At 41.3% G+C, this 12,424-nt stretch overlaps 1 protein-coding gene across 8 annotated transcripts in view; it reads left to right on the top strand.

The window, feature by feature from the left end:
* Positions 1–12,424, top strand: part of LINGO2 (leucine rich repeat and Ig domain containing 2) — a 3,618,115-nt gene that overhangs the window by 2,827,506 nt on the left and 778,185 nt on the right. For 7 of the 8 annotated variants that reach the window (XM_069240594.1, XM_069240603.1, XM_069240567.1 and 4 more), the window contains one exon: positions 5,432–5,584. The gene's annotated coding sequence lies outside the window, so the exon portion shown is untranslated. Of the gene's footprint in view, positions 1–5,431; positions 5,585–12,424 lie in introns of those variants that run through there. The other variant, XM_069240561.1, reaches the window with a different exon arrangement.

A 12,424-nucleotide genomic window follows, 5' to 3' on the forward strand; every position in this document is an offset into this window, starting at 1 on the left:
AATTATCGCTCCTTAGTTGCCAAGGCTTCCATGGACTAGTCTCAAAGTTAGTGGACAGAATATTATGTTTCATTAAGAATGAAAATGGCTGTTTCTTTGTTCAGTCATTACATACACGTGAGTCACATGGCTTTCTCGTCGAACGAAGGGCAAATAGAAATGTGCAATGACATTTAATCTATTTAAATACCGACACTCTGAGCAATTATCTGCTGAGTATTAAGTTGACGGGATAAAAGCTTTTTAACGAACAGGAACATTTTTTGTAGATTTTTTAGAAATTAGAAATTGTTTTCTAAGAACATCAGACATTAGGCTGGTTGACAAGAGTAGGTTTGCATGCATAGACAGTAGTCTTGTAGAAGGTCGACAAGGCCTTGCTCACACATATGGATGCTGCTTCCACGGTGTTGTGGCTAAGTGTTGAACACAAAAATATTGCGTTCCAAAAATAATGTAGCCAGAATATTTCTGCCACAGTAATGTGACTGTTGATATGTATTGGTAAGTGTAGATGTACTATATTTAAAGCCAAATATATGACTTTTATGAGATAGGTATTGTTATAGTGCATGTAGTTTATGCTGAGAAATATGTATCGTCGTGGCACATGTATGTTAAGTGTATTCAAGGTACATGTACATGGAAATAAGGATAGTAACACATGACTACACTTTTACTCAGCTTTAATCATAAAAAGACTCTTTCTTTTCATCTACCCTATGAACCACCTCTTTTCTTCCAACCACCTGCCTGCAGAATCCACTCCTACTAAATTGTAGGAGACAAAATTACATGGACAGGAGAGGCTTCACTCCCAACTACTCCAACAACTGTTTCCAAACACAGAGAAAACAGTGAAGCTTCTAATTATATAAAACATGATGGTAAGGTCTGGTCCTCTAGTGACTGGGGTCCAGGGTGTAAGACAGTCACAGCTCCAGTAAAGACATTAGGGGTGGCACCAGAATATTGTGGCCCCACAACAATATCAAGTCATGGTTATCACCACAGTTGAGTTAATACAAGAAAATCTACACTCAATGAAGCAATATTTTTTAAAACATTATTTAGGCCACAATATTGATGCTGGGCCATCTTTCTGTTATTAATATCTGACATATAATTCTTTATTAGAAGTTCTCATACAAAAAATGCTGATACCTGCTGGCCCCTTTGAGTGAATGAGTGAAGAAAGAATGAGGAGACACCTACAGTGCATAATCACATAGTGAATCTGTGTGACATTGAATGTGGAAGGGCTGAATAGTCAATTTTTTTTTCTTCAAAGGAACTCACCTTTTTATAGTGGATTTACTTGAATACAGTGGTTGAAGTGACGGGATCCGAAGGGCATAACGTGCCCATACTTTTTTAATTTAAAGATAAACAGTTGCCCTACTTTTTGTGCAAATACACCTGTCCCAGAACGGTTATTCCCAAGAGTTGAAATGCTATTTGGTGCTTGGAAACTGGTATTGGCTTTAATTGATGGAACTACTTGAAGCTTCCTAATAACAGATTTATTCCTTTTGAGTGGTATTGAAAGGGAGTTACTAGTTGAGCTGTGAAGTGTGTGCATTTAAATGACAGGTATGCTTTTAAATTACACTTAACAAGAAAAATTGCAGTATGTACAGTCTGGCTGTTACTAAAATCTATATTTTGAGAGCACTTTCTCATTTTATAGTGGCCTATCTTATACTGTAAGCAATGCAAGTTTAAAGTGATGGCTTACATGTTCACAGTGCTTGCTGTTACGGACTGGGGCCTCGTAGCAGTAAACATTCATATCACTTTTCTCCACTGCACCAACTAGGATTCAGTTTTGTGGCTCTCTGGTTACACACACAGACCTCTGCAGTGCATTCAATAATAGAGGTTTCATAATGTACAATAGTGCATTTCTAAATGATTATCTTAACTTGCATTTATTGTTCATTTAGGCTGTGCCTTATTTTATATGCAGTTACGTGAAGGTGAAAGACCAAAAAAAGTAAAAGAATATTGTGCCAGATGTATCAAGCTCCCAGTTTGCATTTCGTAAATAGCGAGTTTTAATAAATGCAAAATGGGATGTAGGAAAATTGCGATTCAGTAATAGTGATTCATTATAAATCGCAATCACTATTACCGAATCGCTATTAGGGAATGGGACTCCACTCATGCTTATGGGCCTGTAGTAATGGAGTCACAATTTTAGGGAATCGCTATTTTAGCGATTCCTTGAAATTGCACTGCGAGTTTTGTGATTCGCACAGTTTGTGAATGCAAAAATGTTTGATACATCTGGCCCATTTTGTTTTTTCACCCCTCCCCCATTGCACACAGCACACAGCATCACAGGTTCCCATACTTTTTAATGTACTTCGACCAGTGCTTGGATACCACAATGTTCCAGACATTTTCCCAAATCCTGTAGGCTGTAGGGACCATATAGCAGTATCAAAATTGAGACTTCTCATAGTCTCTGCTGAAAAGAATGATTATTGGCTTGCTGATGAAAGTTGGATCTACAAACACTCCTCGACGTCCATTAGTCACCTGCTCGTGTAGGCAAGACCAGGCTTGCAGAAGGTGATGTAAACATAACATAATCATTACAAAGTAAACAAAATAATAATGCAGAACAGAAGAAATGGAAATAATGGTATTTGTCTGATGTTCCTAGCCTTAACTGCTAAGGATAGGAAGAGTCCAAATTGTGGTCCAACTACCAGTTCATGTTCCGGTTTATAGTTTGTAATTTGGTTTCTTCTAATTCTAAAACACTCCTAGATAAAACACAATGCTGTCTATGATGTATTAGCAACATGGACAGATCAGGTAGTGGTTCATATGAACCTGAAATATTTTACTGTAGGAGTCAAATCATGGGGAAAGTGTCCCTGGGGGACTAATTGTATTTTGCCCACTAAAGCTTAGAATACATAAGGGCTTAATTTAAGAAAAACTTTAGAGTACAAATTACAGTTTTAAGTCAGATTAAAGTTCTATTAAGAGTTAATAAACTTTTACAAAAGACCAACTTTTTCACTTTCCCTTTCTCATCATTATCTTTTTAATGTGCCTTTGAGATACCCTAATGTTTGAACACTGCAATCTCTACATCAGTATCAACAGATTCTAACACTGGTGGCCTACGGGTTTCTTGTCCTTGCTAACTGGAAATGTTTAGCAAGCCTAAAGTAGAACTATCTCTGAAGCTCCTGTTTTATTTTGACAAATTCCAAGACGGGGTGCACAGGGAGGCCAGAAGTGTTTCCTCATGTTGGGGTCAAGACTCCCTGAGGCTAGAGACTTGAATATCCATAGCAGCGTTAACGGTAGCAACAAGGGGGTCTCTGATCCTGGTAATAGGAAATTCAGTATTGTTGCTGGGGTGAGGGAGCATGCTCTAGCCCTGAAACTGAGTCACTGAAAAGATCAAAGGCAGAAATTGACGTAAAATTGCATACTGCAGTTCAGTCTATGATCTCAGGATTCACTGGGGCAAAGGGCCAATTAAGACCTGGAATTCCACACAGGTAGGGGGTGCCAATACTGTTTTTGAAATACCCACCTGTAACAATATTAAATCCACAATAATAACTACCACTATATCATCAAAGTAAGTAGATGTGGAGCTCAGAATTGTATATCTGTACTTTCCTATATATGTTTGCCTTGACACTACTGTGGCAGTTAACATTGTAGAGGACATATCGTTGCAGGTAAATATTATTGTCCTCAGTATTGTGAGGGCCTCAAACTCTGCTTTGACTACTTCATTGTTATATTTGGAATGGAGCAGTGAAGCAGCGAGGCAGGGTCTAGTAAGCAACTTTAGCTGGGGATTAGCTCACCTGCAATTTTAGGGAGAGTCTTATAAGCTCTGCCCTGCCTCTGGTGAGTGGTCTAGAGCATTTCTGAGAACTGCTGATTGGCTCATCTTGATTCCTGGGCCTCCCTGGGCCACACATATAGGTAGATCAGCAGTAGCAGACTTGGCCCTGGTAGAACTCCACATATGGTTCCATTTTCAAGCCCATGACATCCAGTGAGGTATCAATGCAGTTTGATGCAGATCTTGCCAAGGTGAGGTTTTTCGACACGATGCAATCGGTACCAAGGAAAATCACAGCCTGTCAGTTGGGCAGAAGCTTGCTGCAAATACAGTCAGTGACACTGTTCAAAGTTTGAGCGTTTTGCATGCTAGCTGGGACTTACATCAAGAGCATTTTGCCCCTTCTGGTGGTTGATGTGGATTCAGCGGCTACCTCCCACGCAGTCTGCCAGTCAAAGAACTTGTCTCTAGCTAGAGAAAGCTCACTTACCCATTATGCAATTTGGCGATCATGACTTTCTGCTACATTGACCAAATGGAGCTAATTTGTTGAGAACCTTTGTGTATCCTAGCCAGAGTGCGTTTCTGAAGAAAAAAATGTGGATAGGATTACATGTTGCCTGGTGGATATCAGCCATTTTCTATTTTACACAAGCATACACAGACAAACACACACACACACATGCATTGTTATAAAGAAAATAGATTTCCCATATGTTGGGGGGCACTGGACTTTACATGGAGAAGCAATAGGCCTCTCCTGTGGAGTGCAGCCAAACTGCACCACAAATACTAAGACAGTCTGTGAATAAGACAGCACGCCAGGTTCCCACATCAGTGGAATCGAAAGGAAAAACAACCTAATGAGTAAATGACTCTTGGCGTCTGGTGTCTCCGCATTTGGGGCTCCGTAAGTTAAAGGCCATTCATACACAACAAAGCAGGAGAAAATGCAGGGGGTAGTCTAGTCACAAAGCAATAAAAGGCGATGAGAGGCAGCTATTGTGAGCAGCTTTGGGCTTTTGGCAGTCGGAGGCCAGTCATTTGAGGCAAAACACATCTTTAACAGTGTCTTGTCTATTTATCGGTTCCTATTTTCATAGTCGAAGTGTGCAAAAACAAAAAATGGATTGAAATGATACCCTCAAATGTAGTTGCTTTAAAACAAGTCATTTACGGTCTCACAGTGCAGAGTGGCATCTGAATTGTTCGGTGCATTATGCACTCCTGGAAACAGCAAATACAACTGATTCAGGAAGCCCCCTGGTATCATCCACCGGAAGCGCAAACAGAACTTAATTGTGGCTCATTTCAGTGCTCTGATTTTTAAGACGCTTTTGGCAGGCGTAGTATGTCAATATGCCCCTTGCTTGTGCAGTGTGCATTTATTCGGATATACATAAAAAATAGTAATGACTGTATCCCGCAAAGCATAAACTTACACGTCACCAGCTTGGATGTTTATCCGCACCTTGGGAGACAGTTATTGCCTTCTCGCCTTCCCTGGCCGAGTGACGCATGCATTGATTGAGCAGTGGTGCCTGATGGGCCTGTACCGTGGTTGGCTATTTTCAATTAAAATGACAGAATATCTGTTTGTTGCAGATTCATCCTGAGTCGCTCCGCGCTGCCGCCATGAGAGATGCTTTGGTCCACCAGAAGCTGGAGTTACCATGGTCACGTCCTCTGCGTTGATCTCACCCAGTGGCCGAGAGCTCTGCGTGGTCGCCAGCCAGGACAAGGCATTGAAAACTGAAGGTAGGCCCAGATAGGCCTTGACAAAGCCCTTTCCATTTCCTGTTCCTTCTTAGAGTGTCCAGTGTTTGTTTTATTTATTTATTTATTTATTCGTTTATTTATTTATTTTTAGGTTTTATTAGCCTGTATTTGATCCTATTGGGTGACAGAATACTTGATATTGGTGCCTATTTTGTTACACAAGAGTAGACAGAATATATATTATAGACAGGGCCCTAGAAGTACATCAAGAGAGCGGGTTGTACGTAGTTCTACTGTGAGCATGACTGGAGAACACTGCTTTGCTGTTAATTGCTCTCTGCGGCTACTACAGAATTTGCGTTTTTTTATTTTATTGCATGTTGTTGGGGAGTTTGTATAGTGCTAAAAACGTTACCATATGGGCATGGCACTGTCCTAACATAAAGTACAAGATGGCGATGTGCAGTAGAATATGGGCATGGCATGGCCTTCTTTTCTCAGTCCTTGCCTTGCAGATGTTTTTCGAGCTGGGGAGCCCATGAGAGGCAGAGGTAAGGAGTGGCCTTAAAGTGGCTTTCTTCAGCTTACTGGGAGTCTCCTATGAAGCATACCTGTCACTGGAATGTCCTAGTCAAAGGGTGTTGTCAACTAGAACGAAAGCTACCATCAATTTCTTGCAGATTGCCATATTTTGTCTTGATTTATCTTCAGGAGGATTTGCAATAGTCTGGTCTCCCCTAGTCACAAAAGTAGCCATTTTACCTACTAGCAATCATGTGCCTTTCACTTTGGCATTGCTAGCTGAGGCAATTGTTCATTCCATAAATGACTGTCAACCTACACGTCCTGCTCGTGCTAAGGATGCTGATTTCATCATAAATGCACTATAGGTGACTTCTTTTTAGTGAGATTGGACAGTGTGCTCAGCTCCAGCTACAGGGGTCCGGTGCAACCTGATGGCCACAGGATGGTATCATGCTGGACCTTACTCAAAATTTCATCCCTCGTTGCGTAATAAAATGAGTACCATTCATTGAGCCACTATTTCGACATTTTTAGTATTGACAAATACAGTTCAGCGTGCAGTGCTGGCCGAACAAATGCTCAATATTATTATTGCTAGTGTGGTGTATAATTGGTCCCTGCCTCAGCTCTTAGAGGAGGTCAGCAGAGATAGCAAGGATGCTGCTGACTTCCATGAAGCTTGCTGCCAGCACTGTGCATGGAAATTGGCACACTTGTGTTTTTTCACAAAACTGTCTATAGATTTCCTCTACTGTTTTTCACAGTGTTAACACAGTGCTCCTTGTTCACAGCAACTAAATTATACGCTCTGATGTTGCTAAGTGCTGTGAATATGCTGCACAAATTACTCTAATGTTGCCAAGGGTGGTTTCCGCAGGATGGAAAGCAGTCATCTAAGATGATTTACCTATGCACGCTTCATTGCAAGAAATCAGGAACATGTTTGCCGTGTCCGAGTCACAGAATCTTTTATGCACTCAATGCACAGTCCTGATCCGCTGCCCTGCATTAAAAGGAAAAGGGCCGGAATGTGCAGAATCTATAAGATACTGCGCATTCCTGTCCTCTTTTATTGCTCTGGCGCACAATTGGCTGCCATGTGCCACTGCAGGCACCCTTGGACCAAAGTGCAAGGGGGTTCTGCCTTGTAGGAATGATTGTTTATGTGCAGGAAGGGGCACCTTCCTGCACAAAAACAATCAATGGATGCGTTTTCCTCCTATCTGTGCTGCAGAATGCCTCTTTGATGCAGAATAAGGCAATGCTGTGACTTGCGCTGCGTGGCCTTACTCCCTCTCTGAAAGCCCATAAAAAGCCACGAAAAGTGGCTCTGTGTGGTCTTGTAGCTATAGACCTGCAGCCTGCGTTGCTGGTACATCAAAACATGTGATGTACTGGTGGTGCAAGCCACTTGTAAATATGCCCCGTCAGCTAGACCAAGAAAACATCAGCTGCCTGTCTCCTGCAAATTATAGCACAAATGCCAGACTCCAGTCTGTGATGGAGTCCTTGGAAGCTAGCAGACTTAGAAGGTACCAACCCCCATTGGAACTACACCAAAGGCAGAATCTGAGCCACATAAATGCATATAACACAATGTAACACACAGCACCAGCACTCTTTCTGCATAACTTGTAGTGTTACAACAGCCTCCAAGCAGCACCGGTCACACGAAAAAAATGATAAACTTGATGGATAATTGTAAACACGAAGATGCCAGTCAACAATTCAGATGATGTGGGCTAATGCCACATAATATGTCTCCTATATAAACTTTACATCTAACATGCCCTCTTCCCTACTTTGAAAGGATTGTCAAAGTCTGTGCTTGGCAATGTGATGGTCACAGTACAAAGATGATTCTGAATGCATGCATGGTTTTTGATGCATCGGTTTTCTAATGTAATGGTGTTCCTGGGCATTAAATATATGTATTTGTCTTCTGTTCAGCAGCTCTGACCCTCCTTTGTTTTATGCTTCTTTCTTCTTAAGATTCAGAAATAAAATCTTTCTGTATGTCAGGGTTGAATCAGAGAGTGAAACTGCTCTTCTCAATAGACATACAACAAGATACCATGGAATCTAACTAAGGGGGTTATTCTAACTTTGGAGGAGGTGTTAATCCGTCCCAAAAGTGACGGAAAAGTGACGGATTTACCACCAGCCGTATTACGAGTCCATTATATCCTATGGAACTCGTAATACGGCTGGTGGTATATCCGTCACTTTACCATCACTTTTGGGACGGATTAACACTCCTCCAAAGTTAGAATAACCCCCAAAGTGTCTTCCATTTCATTAGCCCTTTAGCACTCCCTGCAATCAGGGTGACTCATTCTGCATAGCTCAGGGCATTCTCACGTTCTATAGTCATGTTTAATGGGGGGTTTGTTCTGTGAATCCTTAGTACTGATTCCTGTAAAATTAAAGGGGGACCTCTTTGTTGTTTCATTGTGACCCAGTTTTCACTGGATGTTTGTGCTGTGTTTTTAAATGAGGACATTTCTCTTTTTCCACATAGATAACTACTTTTGCATTATAGATCCATAAGGTTCATTGACAATATCCAAAAAGTGTTTAGCACACAAATTTCAACCAGACTAATGTGCTATCCCTCTTACAGATGAGATTCAGACAAAATATTCCCTCAATCGATCACACTTTAGGGCTCCTGTCCATTAAGTTGATGACAGTTGATATTGACAAGGGAATATTGTTAGTTGCCTTTGTAGATTTTCGATCCTCATTCGATCTCGTCTCGAGGGCTAAACTCTGGGAGGTCCTGCTCAGGATTGGGATTCCCAGGGGCTGACTGATCACAATCCAGGCTTTGTATTCAGACAATTATGCAAGAGTTAGATGTGGCTTCACAGGGGAATTAACGGAGGATATTCCAATTAGGAGAGCCGTTCGTCAAGGGTGCATTTTGGCCCTTATGAGTTTTCTTTTACACATAAATGTCTGTATCCCATATCTTTTAAATTGGGGAAAACATTTCACTAAAATTAACTCCAAAATATCACGTCTACGTTTTGCAGACCACACCTTGTTGTTGTCAAAAACTCCCTGGGGCATATATATTCTTTTACACAAGTTATCCCTTTTTTACAAAGAATATGATTTACAAATGAATATTAAAAAAACAAAACATATGATGTTTGACACCCGCAAAAAAATGAAGAGAAAGATACTCTTAGGTGTTGATGTTTTATATCGGGGTTATGGGTTCGATTACTTGGGTGCCAGAGTGGAGGATTCTCATAGAAGGGCAGTCCAGATTGAGAAGTGGGGTCCATTATAAGATTTGCAAATGAGCTGTCCACTTTCCCCTTTATCCCCCACCCCCATGAAGATATACAAGTTCTAAGCCTGTGGGCTGCCATTATTGGGCGCATTTATGGGAGTACTGTAATCTTGACACTCTTGAGAAAGCTGAAAATACTTTTATAACATTCCCAATTCGACTCGACCTAAACCTTAAATCCATCTCTGATTTTGCTGCACTGAGGCCTGACCAATACTGGTTAAGACTTTGGTCCATCAAAGATTTGAAATCCAAACCTCCAGGTTGCCCGGCAGTGACCTGGCCCTCCACCAATATCTGGGAACCCATTAAGAAAAGATGAGCATAATCAATGATAGTCCTCCAGAGCAAGGGTTGGCTACCTGACAACCCCCCAAAAAAACAACTGGGGCTAGTAACCAATGTATACCATATAATGGGCTGATTTTTAGAAAAGTGGTGCTACATCCAATGCAGCAGCACTTTTCTTGCGCCCCCCTGCACGAACCTAATACCACCAGGTGTGCGCTGTATTTAAGATACAGAGCACCATGGAGGTAGTTAGAACAATAGCGTAAAAAATGTTACGCTATAGTGGTGCTTTGCTGCACTGGCGTAAAAAATGTTTAAGCTAGTGTACCAAATTGCAAGGAGACTTGGGGTTTCCTAATGGGGGGCTTCCTAATGGGGGAACACCCCCCTTGCATACATTATAGTTGGTGCAGGCATAATGTGGTGCAAGGGGTTACAAAGTGGCGTAATGCATGCATTGTGCCACTTTGTAAATATGGCATGGGGAAAAGGCCACCTTAGCGTCAAAAAAATTACGCTAAGATGGCACTAAAGTGGTGCAAGGGGCTCCTAAGTCTGCATCAATGTGTGATACAGAAAAAAGTTTAATCTTTGATCCATTGTACAGTCCATATAACATCAGTGTCACACAGAAACAGTCAACACGTGTTTCGTAATATGACAATAAGCCTTTGACATCTTCAGGGCTGCAATGTAAGAGAAATCTATAATATAGACACTCAGATATACTCTATATAGTGTCCATCACCCACCATGCGGTGTCTTAGTTCATATGCTTAAAGCATAGTCAGTTTAAATAGAGTTAAATCACAACGTTCCCAAAACATCCAAGTTCATATACTAAGAGCAGGCTGTATTTCAAAGCCTTTAAGTTGTGAAAGGTTGTGAATAGGAAGAAAAGCACATGCACCAGAGTTAATTCAAGTGATGTTTAACAATGGTGTGCCTCCTTTTAACGCCTGCTCTGAGCAGGTGTTGAAAGTGCTGAAAAAAATGACGCAAATAAATCTTGTTGATTTCTTTGCACCATTTTTTCAGCCCTCTAATGTAGCTCAAAGGGTTACAAAGTGGCGCAATGCACGCATTGTGCCACATTATAAATTTGGCGCTGCAATTTTGGACTTGGGCTACATTAGCGTAAAAAAGAAGTATGTAATGTGGCGTAAGGAGGCACTAGAGGTTCTGAAATTTCCACCTTAATGTTCAGCATTGCATATTTTACACAACTGAGAAGAAATTAAGGCTCTTGGGTAATGCAAAACTTGCGTTTGACCTTTCAGAGCCTGCTGGACCATGTGACCATGTGGCCATTTCTTAATCCTCTGGAATATCGCCGCACACCTCCCCCCAAACCTTGCGTGCAGTACATACTCAAACTGAGGGAGGGAAAGATTAGTTTCACAGTCAGCTAGATAGGCCATGCAGTGTTATAGTGAAGAAGCAAGAGAGGTAATGCTTGCAGAATGCGCATATATGTATCCGAGTGGCAGTGTGGTATGGAAGGGAAGAGGAGCATTTTTGTTTTTTCTCTACAGTGAAGAAACACTTTTTTACCATTGCTTACTTGAAATTTCTATGGAATAAAGTGGCCCACTTAGAGTTCTGCAAACCGAGGCTTGCAAAGGTGTCTCGGGAAAACGTTTGTGATGGTTGATCTTGACATCCACTTACGAGAATAGGTAGACTCGTGAGTGGGCCTCCTACTGGCCAACCAGCAGTGTCCTCAAAATCAAGCTCTGTTGATGTTGTGTAAAAAGAGAACAATTGTTTTGTTTTTCAAAGGCCACCAAGGTTCCATTAAACAACACCCCACCAAACCTTCAGTTAGAGGGCAATTGCACCAAGATCAGCAACTTTAGATATTTTAATTTGCAACCCTTCAATCCTAATCAGCCAACAATCAAGTGTTCCTTTGTTATCTCCTACCCTCCAAGTAGTTCACCTAGTGTGTGCCTCCCATTGACTATATATCGAATACTGAATGTTTTATCACTGCTGTGAGCCCCTTTCAATCAGTAACCAGAGGCAGCCAAGCTACAAAATTGCCCCATGGTATGTATTCACCATCAATGCACTGTTCACGATCACTGAAAACTGGACCAAACCTTAGGCCACATATTTACACTTACCATAAAATAAAATCCCGAAATAAACAATATTAGTCTATACATTACCGCACAAGAAGACTAGGTTGCTTATATCACATTGTTTATATTTAGGCCTGTAAGCAATGCCAAAATGTCAGATGAAAATACCATCACTAATTGCCCATATTTTATGCCACTGTTTGCACACAATCGGGTCTTGTTTTATTAGGAGCAACACAAAATCCAATAAACAATAGTGATTCTAAAGGATGAGCTGATGTCTGCCTTTACACAGTCTTGGACTCTCACCTACTCCCATTACCAGCGCATCATTCATACTAAAGCCATTCCAAAGTCTACAAGTATAAAATCTGTAGGCTAGTCAACCCTGAAAAAATTACACTTAGGATTAAATCAATGTTGCATTTCCTTCTGTATAGGATGATGCCTGCAGAGCAAGTCCCAGGTGCTGCCATGGTGCAGGGTAGGGAGCAATAGCGTCATTTCACATGACGCTATTGAGGTACTCTGCAGGAGTAGCACCAATATATTGGCTGTACTCCTGCAGGGTACATAGGGCTCCATTCTAAAGAATGGAAGTCCCCTTTTAACGCCTGCTCTTGAACAGGCGTTGAAAGTGCTGTAAAAAATGGTGCAAGGAAATCTCATAGA

Source organism: Pleurodeles waltl, chromosome 1_2, assembly GCF_031143425.1.
Source record: "Pleurodeles waltl isolate 20211129_DDA chromosome 1_2, aPleWal1.hap1.20221129, whole genome shotgun sequence".
NCBI classification, from domain to species: domain Eukaryota; kingdom Metazoa; phylum Chordata; class Amphibia; order Caudata; family Salamandridae; genus Pleurodeles; species Pleurodeles waltl.